This window comes from Podarcis liolepis (genome assembly GCF_965112155.1).
Source record: "Podarcis liolepis genome assembly, chromosome: 13".
NCBI lineage: Eukaryota > Metazoa > Chordata > Lepidosauria > Squamata > Lacertidae > Podarcis > Podarcis liolepis.
In genome coordinates, this window is record NC_139573.1 from 29537246 (window position 1) to 29549387 (window position 12142).

Sequence of the window (12142 nt, forward strand, 5' to 3'; positions counted from 1 at the left end):
AGCTATGGGGAATGTACCCATTGGAAACAAAGCACTATGTCTGTCCTGGAACTTTTGCAAGTGGAAATAGTATTGACAATGGGATTGTGTACGGCCACACATCACGGATGTGTATAACCTCACGAGCATAAATCATCAGAAATGTACAATAAAAAGGACATCTGTGCTGGAAGTGTTGGGATGCAACTCAGCTTGTACTGGAGGCTGATGTGTCTGCACTGGGGAGAGCACAGCAGAGCCTCCAAATTTCCTAGGCTGCAATCGTCTCTACTCAGAATTAAGTTCCACTAAATTAAATTGGAGCTTACTTTCAGGCAAGTGGAGTTGAGATTGTAGCTTTAGGCACCTCCTCAGTGCCTATCCTGCCGCCCCTCGCCTTGCCACGGGGGCTGGGAATCCCGCACTTTCCTCGTGGCATGTAGTTCCATTCAAACAGTGCATCTTACCTCTTTATAAAAACAATTTGAGCGGCTCGATTCCATCAGCCGGTGACGGCGAGGTGCCTGGTTCTCACTGAGATGTTAAACCTGCTGCGCCTGCCTGCGTTGGGCTGTAACATTACAATATATATATATATATATATATATATATATATATATATATATATATATATATATATATATATATATATATATATATAATCGCTGTGCGTTAAAGAAAAACCAGCATGCCAGGGGCAAAAGACTAAAATACAACCCTAAAATCGACGGGAGGTATCATCATCATTTTGTACAGGGATCACAGACAGTGCAATCTAATAATTGCACCGCCTGCACAGAAGTAATCCCCAGAAGTTAGTTGAACGGGGAAAGGCGGCGCAGGAAACCCTGCGAGCCTCCGCCGTGCTCCGTAGCTTATTGGAATAAATTTGGGGCTAGCGGCTCCCTGGAGAACTACATTTCCCAGCATGCTCCACCGTCCGCTAGTGATGATGTGTCCGGAGAGGCGGTGCTTGCGAGAGCTCCTTGCTGTGTTGTCAGCTCTTGGGAAGAGAAGTGTGAGCTGCGGGGAGCGGGGCTTTCGAGGGAGAGGAAGACCCCCAATTCGTGAACCCCCTCCGCCCCCCACCGCCGTTGCCTTTCCAGGCAGCCCAGATCTGGGGGCCACGAAGGAAGGAAGCCGTCCCTGCTGGTAAATGAAATGCATGGGGGGTGGGGTGGCGGTGGGGCAGAGAAAGGGATCCGTCTGCTCCAGCCAAAATCACAGCTTGGGGGGCGGAGGGTGCTTGTAAACATGCCAAGGAAGGAGTGGGCGGCCAAGCGAAGGAAGTTTTTAAAAATCTGGGCCTGGAGGGGGGAAGCACCTTGGAGAGGAAGGGATGCAAATATATGGTAAATGGGAGAAGGTTGTGCACGGTTGCTTCGGGGAAACGGTGTGTGGGTTAAGAACAGCTGCTGTGGGTGTTGATAAGGGAGACGGTGTACGTGTGAACGCTTTGGAGCGCTGCTCTCGTTCAGAGAAGCTGGTGGGTTGCTTTTAAAACGTAGCCTGGGGAGAAGAACTACAGAGTCTCTGAAGTTGGGAGTGACATGCTTTTCTCCCCCTTTGGACATGCTGGGCCTAATTTAAGAGTGAGTAGAAAAGTCTAACCCAGCAGAAGCGGGTGCTGAATGTTGTGGGTTCGAGATATGCACACACCTTTCTGGGTATCTGAGCCCACGATTTAGTTCAGAGCTTGGGAATTGCCAGTGTCGGCCTTGTTTAAAACTCCTGCACCGAGCTTTGCTGCTGCGTTTTAGCGTGTGCACCTGTTTGACTTAAGCCAAGAAGAGTGAAGGTTGTCGGGAAAGCATGAGGGGTTAGGTCAGGAAGAAGAGGGGGGATGGAAATCTCCCCAACTGTCTGCAAAAAACAAGCAAGCAAGAGCAAGTTTCACTGAGGTCACATCCAGACCAAACATTTAAAGCACTCTCAAACTGCTTTAACAGTTGCGCCTCCTCCACAAATAATCCTGGAAATTGTAGTTTTTAAAGGTTCTGAAAGTTGCTAGGAGACCCCCTTACAGAGCTACAGTTCCCAGCACCCTTAACAAAGTACAGTCCCCCAGGATTCTTCATGAGAAACTATGGCTGCTAATTTATGGCATGGATGTGACCTAGATGACTATGTTGTATTCTAGAGCTTTGGGAAGTTTGTTTGTATAGAAAATGTGTACAGCTCTCTGTAATGTTGTTGGAGGTGGGGGAGCATATGTGTGACTTCCTTGGAACACCCAGCTTCTATATAGGACAGGAAGCAGGTTTGGGCACCCCTGTCCTTTGACCTCTTTTTCACCATCTCTAATATGTCTGCTGAAGCAGCCAGCTCCATCAGCTCATCTGCCTCAAGGCAGAACTCCTTTTCACCCCGAGATTCATATGCTGATATGATCAAAAACCCCTGTGGTGCTATGGATAAAATTAAATATTGCCTTTGCTCAATGTGCCTCCCTTTCCCATATGTCCTGCAGCAGAACATAGTGCAACATCTTTTGTGGTTTTTACGGGGTTCCTCCAAGAGCAAGTGTAGACCGTATTGAGTTTGTGCCATGAAAGAGTGAGGTCCAAACCATACACTTTAAAAGTGCTCATATGTCACTTGAACAGTCATGGCTTCCCCTGAAGAGTTCTGGGGAATATAGCTTATTCCCCTGAGGAATTCTGGGAACTATAGCTTATTGAGAGCGCAGAGATGGGAGACCCACCACAGAGCTACAATTCCCAGCACTACAGTTTCCCAGGATTCTTTAGGGAAAGCCATGACTGTTGTGGCGTAGGAGCGCTTTTAAGTACATGGTGTGCAGGGCGACTTCACTCTTTGATGGCACATCGATATATGTAGGGTGGTAGATGTGCCCAGCAATATAGGGCAGTAGAAACTAATAGGCCAGCGTTGTGGCGCCTTAAGACGATTTGCATTGCAAAGAAACTAACCAAAGCAAATTGGAATCCATTTGCAACCCAGCAGTGGGTTGGAGAATCTGGAGGCAAACATTGCAATTTATATGCAATATCTTTACCTGAAAGCCCTAGAGCAGGAAAGGATCGAGAAAGTGGAACCTCCCTACAAATCTGACCTCTTATCCATATTCTCAGTTCCAAGAGAAGCAGGACAAATGTTGACTATATATGGCAGAAATGTTATTTTTGGGAACCATTTGCAGGAGTGCCGCCAACAAGAGACCGGTCACAATCGCTTTCACCCAGCTCTCCTTGGATCTTGCCTCAGTTGGAACGTTGCACATCGTTTTCAAACCATTGTGTTTATGTGGAGGGGGGGGTTTGAACAAAAGACTGGATCCAAAAAAAGCAAGGGGGGGAGCAGAGATGGTTATTTCATCTGTCACTTAGTTTGGATATAGTCTTGCAGTGGAATAAGGTGGCAGAGGGTATACTATAGCAGACTTCAGGAAAGCAGATCGCTCCCCAGTGTAAAAAAAGCAAAAGGCCTATTGTCACTCTACGCATGCAGACTGTCCCCGGGTTCAAGCCCTGGGTATCTCCAGATAGTGCTGGGAATGTCCCCACATCTAAAACCTTGGAGAGCTGCTGCCAGTTAGTCTGGACAGGTGGTCTGACTCGTATAAGGTTCTTAAAAATGGAAGGCTTCCATGCAAACAGCATATTAGCACATTGGAGACTGGGCTGGACTAGAAACTACTGTAGTTGTTTACTTGCAAGGAGGTACGGCTCTATGAAAAATGGCACCACCCGCCCACTCGCAGCTCCGAAAGGAAAAAGGCTGCTGTAATAACTGTGTAATGACAGACAAACTGCCCTGTGAGGAATATGTACTAGAAGGCAACGTTATATATCTGGTAAATAAATACTGACTTGGAATTCTACTCTCCCTCATTCTTTCGCTTGGGCAGACCAGGTTATAGATTTGGGTCTAAGACGTGGGAATAGGGTAATACTGGAGAGATTTACTAAGCTTGGGAAAGATAGGTTTGGTTTATTTATTGTGGGTTGGGGGTACCTTTATCCAACATGTGGTAGATGATGTGTCTATTGTTTGCTTTGGATCCTTTCAAACAACCTAATTCCTCTTGATTGACTGCAAAAGACAATGCCTATTGAGAATAAACTTGCTTGTCTGAAACCAGTCCCACTTCATCCCCAGTGTTTGGCCATTCCTTTTACCCCCAATAAACCTTCATAGTGTTTTTTTTATTTTATAGCTGTTGAAATCCATTTACAATCGCATACCGTTTGGGGGGGGGGAAGGTTTGGAAATTGAGAATACGATGGGCTAAAAGGAGGCTGCTATTTCTGGAGTTTGAAACACGATCCTAACTTCCTTTATGGAAGAAATCCTATCTGTGAATGCACTGTGTGCTGCCTTCGCTTCCTCCATGCCCACAGTATAGCTTTAGTGGGTTGTATACAGTCTTAGTCCCACGCAAGAGTAGACCTACTGGAACAAATGGGCATGGCCAATGCTGGTCCATTATTTTCAACAAGTCTTGAGCAGAACGCTGTTGGGTGTGACCAAACATAATTCTGTTTATCCAGATGTTTTGGGTTCTCTCCAGTCGAGTGGGATGGCTAGAGTCATGCTGCAAAAAGGTCACTTAGAAAGAGCCAAGTCAATAGTCCAAAGAGCACCAGCTTGAGGCACAAGTGATGCTGCAATTAAAGAATCACCAGCCACTGGAATAGGAAGAGTCCTTAATTATCCTCTCCTATGGTGCACTTTGCAAGGATGAGACGAGCAAATAAATGTGACTACTGCACCATCCATGGGCAGAAGCGGTGGCAGGACAAAGGGATGGAGGAGACCTAGGGACACATGACACAGCCGCAAATTGACTCAGACCAATTGGTCCACCCAGCATTGCAGTCTGACACTGCAGGATTTCGCCCTGCCCTGCCACCAGAAGGGTTTAAAATTGATGGTTGAGAATGCCATTCTCTGCAAGAAAAGCCTGCGTTCTGCCATCGAGCTAAGTTAAAGAATCCTCAGTCCAAGCTCCTCCAGCACAGCCAAACTCTGGTTCAAGAGAGCTTTAAACTGCATTTAACTCTGGAGGAGGGGGGTTACCCAGCTCTTTGATCGGTTTGGTTGCCTTTTTCAGCACCTTTTTCCAGCGCTACGGTATCCTTTTTGAGGCGACACCAGAACTGTGCAAGGTATGTGCAAGATAAGGCATTATTGACACTGGAAGATTCGTTTTTGATCCCTTAGAATGAAACTGGCCTGGTTCCTCGCAATGATTGGCCATAGTTTATTAAACTGAGGTTTATTAACTCGTAGCTTGTTTGACCCTGCTCAGCAGCTTAACAGTGGTTTGTTTGCCGCCAACAAACCATAATCCAAGTGCATAACAAACAGTTTCGATTACAAGCATTTTATTTGTTTTAAATAGGGTTTGGTGTTACGTGCAAACCTGGCACCCTTCCTTAACCCATGGTTTGTTTAGCCAGGCCACCCCAATCCACCCTGGATGCTCACAAAGCTGCAAAGACATGAAAACAAAGTAATGTTTGGAGGAACGAGCTGTGGTTAATAATTGTCTGTGGGACAACTTGCGGTTAATCATGGTTTAATGTCATCATATTGTTGCAATAATATGGTCAGATGTTTATTTCCTTAAAAAAGAAACCACCTTTAAAAAGTTACACAACCCATGTTGTTTGATTGAATTGGTATCCTTGCTCAGATTAGCTTGCTCAAGCCTAGTTAAATTTGCATAGAACAGTTACATTATGGCAATACAAAATGATCCTCAACTGAGACTGTTGAATTAAACTCCCTCAAATAAAAACCAGGACTTAAGAAATCAAAGGCAGTTGCTTAAACAAACAGCTTAGCAAATAAAGACATCGAAATGTTAGATCTGGAGGTTTCAGTTTCTGGCTGAAGTAAGCTGCCCAATATAGTCTAGTCTCGATACTCTTGTATTTTGTTCTGGTTGGCCGAAACACAAGTTGCACAAGTTTAGCTCGGTGAGTGCAGAGGCTGAGCAAAACCAAAATACCTTCAATAGGAGTATATACAAAGACCACTTAAAACAGATTTGTGATCCATGGTGCTGTTTAGGGAGCCTGGGGCATACATGTCTCTTTCCAACGCCACTCTGGAAACTACAACAAAATGTTGCAGTGTGGAGCGTTCCCTGTTGAGAATTCCAGCCATTCTATTCCCCCTCATTCCCCAAATCGTTGGTATTCCACGCTCACTAAGCATGCCTAGTTCTTATTGGAGCTGTTTCCGGGGTTCCCACCACCCCAGGCTTTCCTTTCCTGAAGTTTGTATCATAAAAGGTTTTGGGGGTTTTAAAGTTCTGCAAACTTTGGAGTTCTCCCAAGCCTGCTAATACTTTCTTCCTGTTAGCTTCAGAGCAACAACACTCACGTCTGAAATGTTGGAAATACAGTGGTACCTCGGGTTAAGAACTTAATTCGTTCTGGAGGTCTGTTCTTAACCTGAAACTGTTCTTAACCTGAGGTACCACTTTAGCTAATGGGGCCTCCCGCTCCTGCCACCGTGTGATTTCTGTTCTCATCCTGAGGTAAAGTTCTTAACCCGAGGTACTATTTCTGGGTTAGCGGAGTCTGTAACCTTGAAGCGTCTGTAACCTGAGGTACCACTGTTGAGGGAAACAAAGCCCTGCAACAAAATGTTGCAGGTTATCCCTGGTAACCTGAACCTGCAGCTGAGGGGGTTGAAAAATAAAAGTTACCATCAAATACATATGCGAGTTCCTGTTCTAATTTGGTCTTTTACTTCGCGTGCAATGGAGAAAAATGTGGTTGTTTTTACATTTAAAAATGGAACCAGTTTGCTTGCAAGTTAATAGAGCATGAGGTTTCTGCAGGCAGCTGGGTGCTTGGCTTGCTGTTGGAGGTCAAATAGTCACATCTGTGACCTGAAATACAGCAATGGGTCTACTTTACAGGGCTGCCGAAAGCTGTTCTTCTCCAGCACAGCCCTCCAAGCTGCAATAGGAATGTAGCAGTGAACTACACCTCAGGGTTGTTGCTGCCCAACTTGCAATGTGGGGATTAAAGTAGCAGACAGCAATGCAGATTTGTTGGAAACCAATCAAGCGTCTGGCCTGCAGTATTTGATGTGACTGTCCATAGGACTGTCCATAGTCACTCTCTCTCAGATGCAGCCAATTTCAGCCTGGAAGTATAAGGACAGAAGTCTGGCATTTGCTCTGAAATTTGCATTAGCGGTGTAGGAAACTATTCCATTCGTTGCTGCCTTTTTCTTTGGTGTGTGAGGAAAGTGGACAGACACACTGATGCCTAGCCCTAGCTGAGTTACAACCTTGGATTTCTCTACTATGGGCAGTTCTCAGTTCTGTCTCTGGGGACATTCGAAAATAGCTGCTCAGCGTAAACCAGGAAGTGACCTAGCTGGACTTGTTCCTTCTGCCCTTTTTATCAGGGGTGTGGAACGTTTTTGGCTCCACAGACCATAGTGTTATCAAGAGCGTCCTCACAGGCCAAATTTGACAGGTGGGCAAACTATATGAGTGAGAATTTTGAGAATATGCCTGCGAGTTTTGAGATTGCTCTGTGGGCCTGAAGTTCCCCATCTTTTTTTTATCTGTCCCTGCAGTCATCTTCCAGCCCGTTCATTCTATCTCCCCACCACTGACTGCCACACCCCTGACCTCTCAATATTCCATGGCATTTGGTTATGATGGGCCCGTCTAACGTCTGTGTACGCATGCCTAGGATGGCACTGCAAACGGCCATCTGTGCTAGTTTTGCATGCCAAAGGAACAAGTCCTGTTGGTGCTCCTTTAAAAGAAGGGATTCATCGCGAACATTGTTATTACGAGGCATTAAAAAATAGGCACTTAAAAAAACACCACACCTTTGCTATTTTAGAGTTTCACGCAAAATGATCTCTCTGTCTCTCACTCACTTCTACCCCCCCCTCCCCAAATACACAACACATGATGAATAAGTATAAATGTGTATCTACTGAGATATTGCTTGGATCCAGGGTCTCCTGTCCTCATTTCATGCTTCAACGCAAAGTTAATAAATTCAGTGTCTCATCTGTCCTTGTAGTTCTCTGGTTAATGTAACTTAAGACAGGAGCGCATTCATCAGGCATGCTTGCTCTGGTGCCAGCTGTTTCCAGCTGTTTCTTTCCTACCCACCAGCACCACTTGTGCTCTCTCTATATGCAGCCAGATTTACCATTCTGATGGTTCCTAAGACTTTTAATGAACACTCTTCCTTAAACGGAGTTCACTTCATATGTAGCCTTGTTGCCGTTGAAAGCTTTTAACACGATCACTTATTTATCCTTTGCAATCAGAGGCTTTAAAAATTAACCACAACAAACGCTGTCAAAATAGGCCGGGGTTTTGTTTTGTTTTTGTTTGCAGTCCGAATCTGAACATGAACAAAAGTGGGCTGTTAAAATCTTATCGAAGAACCTGCTTCTCCCAACCCCTCTTCGAAAACGTATTCTGAAATGGAGCTGGTTTAGAATGGTGGGAGGGGCATTTTAAAAGTGAAGAGCAGGTCTTTTGGAGAGAAAAAGTGAAATTAGTGTGATATAGAGACATTGCTTTCCCATGCTGCCATCTCTGGTTGGACCAAGTTTTGAAGCGTTCTTTCTCCCCACCCTGCCCCAAAACACAATGATAGCAGGATGAGTACCCCACTGTCAACAAAACCTCCATCATACCACATTTTAGCTTGCTTTCAAACCACACACTGTGAATGCTTGCGAGCTGAGCTGGGTACTACCAGAAAAGACCCCACTAGACCATAGCTGTCAACTTTTCCCTTTTCTTGTGAGGAATCCTATTCGGAATAAGGGAATTTCCCTTAAAAAAGGGGGAAAGTTGACAGCTGTGCACTAGACCCCGCGGAAACAAACAAAACTATAAGCTTCAGTGTCTTCAGCCGATATGGGAGAGTTCCCTTTAGGATCCCAAATATGGTTCCACGTGAGTGGAACAAACCACTGTATGCCTCCGCAAAAATAAAGGGCCCTTAGAGCCAGCCACTACTTGCCATCTCTGAATGTCTTTTTGATGGCTGTGGCAGTCCTAGAAGAGGGATGGAGGACTACCTATGGCTTTTCAGATGTTCCTGGATTCCATCTCCCATCTTCCATGTTTCTGTTAACTAGAACAACATCTTTAATGACCATTTGTATCACTTTCAGGCTTCGGGTTAGCTGCAGTCATTTATTTCCATCTTGGCCATTGGCCTTGTGGTTGCGGGTGGGGTGGGGAGTGGGTTTCGGGAGTCGCAGTAGCATCTGAAAGGCCTAAGGGGTCCCTATCCTTGAGGAAAACAAGAAAGCCAATATAGCTTCCCAGAAAAGGTGCTCTGCCTGGCTCTCCAGGTACAGATTGAGCTTTTTCCTGTGGCTCATTTCATTTGCTAAACAGGCAACATCAGTAGGAGTGCTGGGCGTTAAGGATGCAACTTCAGTGCCCTAAATCTCAGTTCAGCCCAGAGGATCTAGCTGTTGCATTTACTTAAACTGCACTGACATGAGCAGATCCATGAATGACTTTGCACAACCAACTGATCCTGATTTGTTAATGGGCTTGCTCCAGATGCAAAGAGGCCTGTGATAAATCAACTTGTTTCAATCTGAAAAGGTACTATTTAGGTCTTATTTTTGATGTGCTGGACCAGAACAACAACCCTGCCAAAATGTTAATGGAGTTATAGCTATCTATAGCCCTCCCATCAGATGTCAATGAAATAAACAACTATCTTTTAGAAGACATCTGAAGGCAGCCCTGTTTAGGGAAGTTTTTAATGTTTAATGTTTTATTGTGTTTTCAATATTCTCTTGGGAGCCCCCAGAGTGGCTGGGGAAACCCAGCCAGATGGGTGGGGTATAAATAATAAATTGCTATTGTTATCTATCTATTGCCAGCTTTTATGGTCTACCCATCACCAGTTGGTCCCCAGGCAGGTTACGCAGGTGGCGCTGTGGTCTAAACCACTGAGCCTCTTGGGCTTGCTGATCAAAAGGTCAGTGGTTCGAATCCGCACAACAGGGTGAGCTCCCATTGCTCTGTCCCAGCTCCTGCCAACCTAGCAGTTCGAACGCACGCCAGTGCAAGTAGATAAATAGGTACCACTGCAGCGGGAAGGTAAACGGCATTTCCATGCACTCTGGCTTCCGTCACGGTGTTCCGTTGCTCCAGAAGTGGTTTAGTCATGCTGCCTGCATGACCCGGAAAGCTGTCTGTGGACAAACGCCAGCTCCCTCAGCCTGAAAGCGAGATGAGCTCTGCCACCCCATAGTCGCCTTTGGCTGGACTTAACCGTCCAGAGGTCAATTACCTTTTACCTTTACCTTACATACATTTTTTTAAAAATACAGTGCAATCAGTCTTCAAGGGCAGCCCCAAGTACAGTGGTCCAGTTAGACCCTTCTCTGCAGAGGAAGGACCATAGCTGCTAAACCAGCTGTCGCTGGCAGTAAGCGCTTCTTGTCACCAAAGCTACTTGATGGTTCACAAGAGTTTTCAAGGATCTCTGGTATCAGTGCTTGTTTAAACAGCATATTTTGGGGTGGATGGGAATGTAAGTCTTTACATTTATTTATTTTATGCTTATTTATCGCTGCGTTCACTTCATAGGAATTTGCAATGGTCAATGTTTGCGGCGTCAACTCGCACGTTTGAACAACTCGCGACCCTGCCAAGCTAAACGTCGCCTGGCAACCTTGGCAAGAGTATTTCCCACCCTGGCAAGGCCACAGGTTCTTGGCTTGCCTGTCCTTCATCCCAGGATAAGCAGCCGCATAAATAAAAGCAGCATTGCTTTTCCTGGTGGGCAGAGCAGAGAGTCCATCTTATCTTAAGGGTTTTCTTGCATTGTTTGCAAGGGGCAGGTACATACGGTGTGACTGGTCCCCACTGGGAGTTCATGCACGTTTGGGTTTGAGGTGTGGCTTTGCTGGCAGAAGAAGCCGGACTGCCATGTTTTGAATGATGGGAAGAAACAGCGGGCTTCAAGCCCAAACTAGAGAAAGTCCCACTCAAAGCAGATCCATTGAAATTAATGGACCTAGGTTAGTCGTGGCCATTAACTTCAATGGGCCTGTTTTGAGCGGAAAACTAGCACTGGATGCAACCCAGTGGGGTTAAATACCAAAGCAGATGCAGTACAGGCGGTTTAAGGGAATGGCTGTGGCTCAACCGGAACGACTGTAGCTCATTGGTAGAACATCTGCTTTGCATTCAGAAGGTGCCTGTTTCGACTTGTGGCGTTTCCAGGTAGGGGTGTGAGAGATCCATGTTTGAAACCCTGGAGATCTGTATACACCATACCGTTTCCTGCATTGCAGGGGGCTGGACTAGATGACACTCAGGATCCCTTCCAACTCGACAATTCTGTGATTCTATGACCTTGCTGGACCAGAGGTCTAACTCTGTATAAGGCAGCTTCCTTTGTGTTTCAAATAGAGAGAGAGAATTCAACAGTCCTTCATTTCAGTTTTGGTTGTTCATTAGTATTGCTAATATTGTTTTGTGGATTAGGAGTGCTGTACCTTGGTAGTCGAACGGCTTAGTTGTCGAACAAATCGGCTCCCGAACGTTGCAAACCCGGAAGCGAGTGTTCTGGTTTGTGAACGTTCTTTGAAAACCAAACATCCGGCGTCGCTTCCAACAGGCTGCAGGAAGCTCCTGCAGCCAATCAGAAGCCACGCCTTGGTTTTCGAACCGTTCTGGGAGTCAAAGGACTCCCGGAACGGATAAAATTCAAGAACCAAGGTGCCACTGTAATGCTTTGTGAATTTTATCATACGACTTTTCTTGCGTTTGTGCTGTTTCACCTTTTTGTTGTTGTTATTGCTTTGTTAATAGTGTTTCATAGAAGGCAGTTGTGTTTTACTGATGGTTTGCAATCGTTTTGCTGATGATTTCGATAATTATTCTATACCATTACGCTGTGGTTGTGATGTTCTGCTATGTTATCACTTATCGTATATAAGCCGTTTGGGACTCACGTGAGAGAAAGGCGGAATAGAAATGTAAGAAACGAAACGAGTTGTTCAATAAACACAGCAAAAGGGGAGGACCTTCTCATTTTAACAGCAATACGGGTGCGTGGGTAAGGGGTGCTAAATCCCACCCACCTACAATTTACCACCCTGCAGCACCTCTTCCCAAGCACCATTTGTCAATCAGTCCATAACTAATGGATGAGCC

At 45.6% G+C, this 12142-nt stretch overlaps 1 protein-coding gene across 4 annotated transcripts in view; it reads left to right on the forward strand.

The window, feature by feature from the left end:
* Positions 1–956: 956 nt before the first annotated feature.
* The window catches only part of ORMDL3 (ORMDL sphingolipid biosynthesis regulator 3), a 35107-nt gene continuing 23921 nt past the window's right edge, over positions 957–12142 (forward strand). For 2 of the 4 annotated variants that reach the window (XM_083470360.1, XM_083470359.1), the window contains exon 1: positions 957–1131. The gene's annotated coding sequence lies outside the window, so the exon portion shown is untranslated. Of the gene's footprint in view, positions 1132–4899; positions 5112–9512; positions 9572–12142 lie in introns of those variants that run through there. The other 2 variants (XM_083470361.1, XM_083470362.1) reach the window with 2 other exon arrangements.